A 6085-nucleotide genomic window follows, 5' to 3' on the forward strand; every position below is an offset into this window, starting at 1 on the left:
CCAATTTTATTTCTGGTTAACAGGAAGAAGGTATCATGTTTTATGATTTACAATTGAAAATTACTGCTAAACTTATTTTGAATTTGTGAAAAATGAAATTATCTGATTTTTTTTGTAAGTGATTAACATGAATGTATGTGAAATTTATTATAGTCGCCCTTAATGGCGATTTCATATGCTTGATATATTAATTTTAATATACATGGGTGTACTAAATTTAATATTATTTTTAACAGTGTAGTACATTTTTAAATATAATATATCTATACTTTATGGAAGAAATAATTTTTTTCATTATAAGAAAACCCTTTTGCAAATTTTTACTTTGTGTGATTTTTTTCGCTAACTGAAGTTTCACAAATGAACTGATCGTGGAGTTTCTATAAAGAAGTGTAATTTCATTTGGAACAGGGAATTTTTTACATGGAACGGGAACAATTGTGAATTTAAAAGTTCCCTTTTCTAAATTTTAGATATAGAAAGTGCTTCAAGTAGTTTTCAGAATAGAAGTAGCAAAGAGAAACTAAAGTAGTATTTCGAAGAAGAAAGATTTCGGAATTATAATTGGAAATCTTAATTGTATTGTTCGTTGGAAATTCATTCTTTTTAAAATAAAAATTCAACTACTCTGTTTGAAAATGTGACTACATTGTTGAAAATCAATTTTTTAGACTAAAATTTTAACCTATTCTGTAGAAAATTCAACTATTTTCCTGAAAATATCTTTATTTCAAGAATTATATTTTTAACAGAAAATTTAACTATTCAATTTCTGACTGAAAATTTATCTTTTTTTTAATGAAAAGTCACCTATTTGCTTGAAAATGATTTTTGTTTAGATTAAACTATTTGTTTAAAAATGTATGTACTTTATGGAAAATTATTGTTTTTGTTGTATAAAATTCATCTTTATGGTTTACAATCAAATCTTTTTGGTAATAAATGCAACTATACCAGTTGAAGATACATAATTTTATTTGAGAATTCACCAGTTTGTTTGAAAGTTATTTCTTCGACTGAAAATTTAACTTTTCCGTTTTTGATTGAAAATTCATCTTTTCTAGTTCAAAATTTAACAATTTGAACCAAAATTTGTCTTTTTTAATTGAAAATTCAACTATTTATTTGAAAAATCCACGTATTTTGTTAAAAAATTATATTTTTCTTTGAAAACTAATCTTCTTGTTTAAAAATGATTCTTTTCTGTTCAAAATTAAAGTATCTCAATTAAATATTTATCATTTTAGTTGAAAATTCTTCGTTTGGATTGGAAATAAAATTACTTGGTTCAAAGTTAAATTCTTTTGTTAAAAAATACTTTTTTGGTTGAAGTATTTTTTATTTCCTAAGCATCAGATTGTACATTTTCGACCGAAACTGTGTAACTTAAACTTCGATTATTTAAAAGTGAAAATATCTATATTTTAATGCTAAGGCTTAAAAGTAAAATATTTTATTTTATATGTGATAATTATAATAATTTTATATATAATATTTCAATTTGAGTAACTCTCAGAACAAACTATCCTAAATTTAAAGATGTACTAAAGTTATCTAAATTTAAAAAATAAGCATTGTTAAAAATGATTTATAAGATCAAGAAGAATATTGCCATTGTCAATTGTAACTAATTTTGGAAGAGAACTGAAGACGAACTTTACTAAAAATACTTCAGGTGGATATTAAACATAAAAAAAATTAACTTTAAACTATAAAAGATGAATTTTTTATCAAAAAAGACGATTGTTTAACAGAACACTTGAATTTTTCACCAAAAAAGATTACCTTATAACAAAGCAGTCCAATTTTTAACAAAATAATTACATTTCCAACCAAGCAGTGAGATTTTTAATCAAAGGAGATGAATTCTGAAGCAGATATATAATTGTAGATATTTCAATGAAAAAGAATTTACTTTTAACCATTGGAGGCGATTTTTCTACCAAACGATGAATTTTTTATCCGAAGGACAAATTTTCTATGCAAAGAGATGAATTTTCAACAATGCAGTCGAATTTTGGACCACAAAATATGACTTTTTAAACAAATATTTAAAAATACACAAAAAATAGTGGAATCTTCAACTAACGGAAATGATTTCTAAACCAAAAGTATGATCGTAGATTTTTCTACCAAAAGATGAATTTTCAATTCAAAAGTATGATTATTCTTTCCAAAAAGTCGAATTTTTAGTTGTAAATTTTTAGTTTTTTAGAATTTTTAGTCGTAAAATTTTATTATTTTGTTGAAAATTTTCCTAAAAAGATATCCTCTTTGGTTTCAAATTTAACTGTTTCATTAAAAATTCCTCTTTTTGGGTTAAAATTCAATTCTTTTCGTAAAGCATTAACGTTTCGTTTAAAATTCTTATTTTGTGGCTGAAATCTTTTTTGGATGAAAAAAATTTTTTTCTTTGTCTGTTTAATTTAAATTTAAATTTAGAATTCTTATTTTGGTGTTGCAGAGTAAACTGAAATCTTCTTTGAATGGAAATTTAACTATTTTTGTAGAATTTTTTTTTTAATTCATCTGATTTAGAAGAAATGTCATATTTCTTGAATAAATTTGGTAAGTTTTCGATTAAATATTTAATTTTTTTTTGAAAATTTTTTCCTTTTTTTCAAATTCACCTGCTTTACCAGAAAATTTAACTTTCTTGGATAAAAATGCAACTGTTTCGTTGAAAACAAAACTATTTTGTTAAAAAGAAAATTATACTTTTTGGTTGAAAATTCTACTCTTTTGTTGAAAATTTATATTTTTGGGATAAAAAATGACCTGAAATCATTTCTGGATAAGAGTTCAACTTTTTAAAGAAACGTTTGTCGTTTTTTATTAAAAATTCATCTGTTTTGGTACAAATTGCATCCTTCTTGCATAAAAATGAACTATCTGGTAGAGAACTGAACTATTTTGTTTAAATTCATTCTATTTGGTTAAAAAAATTCGTCTTTTTGGATTGAAAATTCAATTTTTTTACTGATAAGTTGCTTTTTTTTTGTTAAAAAACTCATCTTGTTACATTAAAAAATAACCTGGAATATTTTTTATGAAAATTCAACAATTTTTTGTTGTTGAAAATTTTTTTTATATAAAAAAATAAAAATTCATCTGTTTAAAAAATCATATTTTAATCGCGAAAATTCAACTGAAATTTTTTTTAACAGAAAATCCAACTATTTATTTTGTTTTTATGAAAATGGAACTCTTTGGCGAACAATTATTCCCCTTTGTTTGAGTATTCAAATATTTTGTTTAAATGATCTAGTTGAATCACTTTGTTAAGAAATCATTTTTTTTCTTTCGAAGATTTATATTTTTAGTTGAAAATTCATCTCTTTGTTTGAAAGTAGAACTATTTTGTTGAAAATAAATCATTTTTCACTGAAAATTCAACTACTTCGGTAAAAGTTAATTTATTTTTAAATGAATTTTTTAACTGAAAATGTAACTATTCCATTTTTTTTAAGATTGTTTTTTTTTTTTTTTAGTAGAAAATTCTCCTTTTTTGGAAGTTATATTTTTTGTTTGAAAATTCAATTTTTGCAGAGAAAATTTGGCTTGAAGGTTCAACAATTTAGATAAATTTTTATTTCTTTTATGAGTGCAAAATCTTTATTAGTTAAAAATTCGTATTTGTTGGTTTTCAAATTCTTTTTATTAATATTATAAATTTCAACTTTTTTTATTGAAATATAAATAATGACACTTTTTTGTGTGGAATATATCTTTTTAGGTTGAAAAATTCAACTTTTACGTTAAAAAATTAATTATTTTGTTAAAAAGCCTTCTTTTATAGTAGAAAATACTTTTTTGTTCAAAATAAATTAATAAATATAAAATTTTTAATTTGTATCTGTAATATTGTTTTACTCAGTTTATAAAAGATCATATGCTAAAAGTATTATAAGATTAAAATGCTGGTATTTGAATATTAATAATCCAGGTTTTTGAAATTCCAAAGATATTAGGAATAAAAAGACGAAAATTACCTTACCAATATTCAATATTCGTATATTGACAATTTATTACATACATACATGACGAACACGGTAGGTCAGTTATTTTTGGTTAAATATTCATCAATTACAACAAAAGTTATTAATGAACTGCATTATGTATATTCATTATTATTAATTAATGCAGACAAACTTAATCATTCTCGCGAGCTAACGTAATTGAGTGGATTGGGTAGATTTTCTGCTTCCCCACATTCGTTCGATTAAATAATGACAGTTTTTACTACATTTTTTCCACTGATATAACATTTCATACCAATAACAAGGGAGGGCATTATTCAATTTCCTCTCTAATTAACCTCGCAATAATATTTACACACAAATCTCTTTAAAATAAAAGAAAAGTCGAATTCGCATGCTTTTGTCCCTTAGCTAATTTTCAATACTTTTTCGTACATTTTTTAAAACCGGAAGATAATTTCCCTCGAATTTCGGCAACTTAAAATATAAATAAAGAAAGCTAGTCTTGTAAATAATTGAATTGAAACGCAGTCACTCCGAATACTATACCTTCAGTCGTGACCAAACAGCAATTGGCAGTCATTACTCAATTAAATTCGTTTTATCTTCGCTGATTTCTAACTAGACGAGTAACATACAAATCTGAACGTATTGGCTCTTATTTTAAAATGCGAAATTGATACTTCTATTAAATAATCTCACGATTAGAACTTTGAATATTGGAATGTTCATTTTTTTATTTTTTGAAAAACAAAGATTTAAAGAGACTTTCTACCTCTTAATATTTAACTTCGTAGCAAATAACGGAACTTTGTATGATCTCAAGATAAATCGAATTCACGACGAGTACTACAATTCTAGGACTAAATCTACATTTTTCTAAGAGAGGATTTACCGATAAATAAGTCTAACAACTCCTATTGGATTTCTCAATTTACGTTTAGCATAATTATATACCTGTGCCCCATAAAACAACGTTGTACATAAACTAACAAAATTAACATTAAAACTTTCCACTCGAGAGAAATGGAACTGTGGAAAGGAGATTCTCGTAGTCTTTTTACTCTTAAATAAATATATCAAGGAAGAATGGATGCGATACGTGAAGCTTTTTGATCGATTCGATACAATTCACAAACGCTCACTAGAAAAAAAGGCCTTTAAATTTAAAAAATGACGGTAGAAAAAGGAAATCCACCAATATTACTTAAAACTGTTAACAAACAATGATTGGCACTAAAGGACAATGCAGTTGAAACAAACGATTCTGGGTTGTAACTGTAAGTACAAGGCCCACGCATGAATATGATATGTTTCCAATTTTAGATTTCCTTCTCATTTAAAAAAGAGCGAATTAATTATAAAGAGCTGCCAGCGACAAAGTTAGAAATGTTGAATGTCTAACTTAAATACAATATTTTTGAAAAAAACGAGGATCTGACGATCTAATTTGGACAATAGCTCTTAAATATCTCCGTTCGAATTAAAAAATAAAATAAAAAGGTGGAAAGAAAAAGGCAACCTTCAAATTACCTTTCTTTTGTTACTTTTATCTTTTTTTTAAATCACAATCCGAAAATATCAAGGCAATAAAAACACATTTTAAATTTAGAAAATGTTGCTTTTATTGCCTTAAAAAAGCTCTTGATTAAAAAACGAAACTTTGATAGATTTTATTTACATTTTTTATCGTCACTTAAAAAAGTTTAAAAAAAAAGGAAATATTGTCACGGTTGCTACAGCATCAGAAAAACCTGAAGAAGTCTTGGAGTTTTGGAAAAGAATTTTAAAAAATCAGGAAAGATCCTGGATTTTTTTGAAAAAGCCTGGGAATTTTTACTGCCATTTCTTTTTGAAGTTCTAATAAACCTGTTGCTCTTCTCACTATCAAATATTTAAAAATTTGTATTATATTTCAAAATTGGTTTAGAATGAAATAATAGTCGAAAAGCCTTGTATAATTTGCATATAAAATTCGAACTTTAATGAGCCCCAGTTGAAGGCAAAGTGTCAGTTGAACAAAAAGATACCAAAATTCTCCGGCTGGTTCTTCCCTAGGGAGGAAAAATTTCAAATAATTATTGTACGCTCCACATAAAACAAAC

This window comes from Belonocnema kinseyi, chromosome 6, assembly GCF_010883055.1.
Source record: "Belonocnema kinseyi isolate 2016_QV_RU_SX_M_011 chromosome 6, B_treatae_v1, whole genome shotgun sequence".
NCBI lineage: Eukaryota > Metazoa > Arthropoda > Insecta > Hymenoptera > Cynipidae > Belonocnema > Belonocnema kinseyi.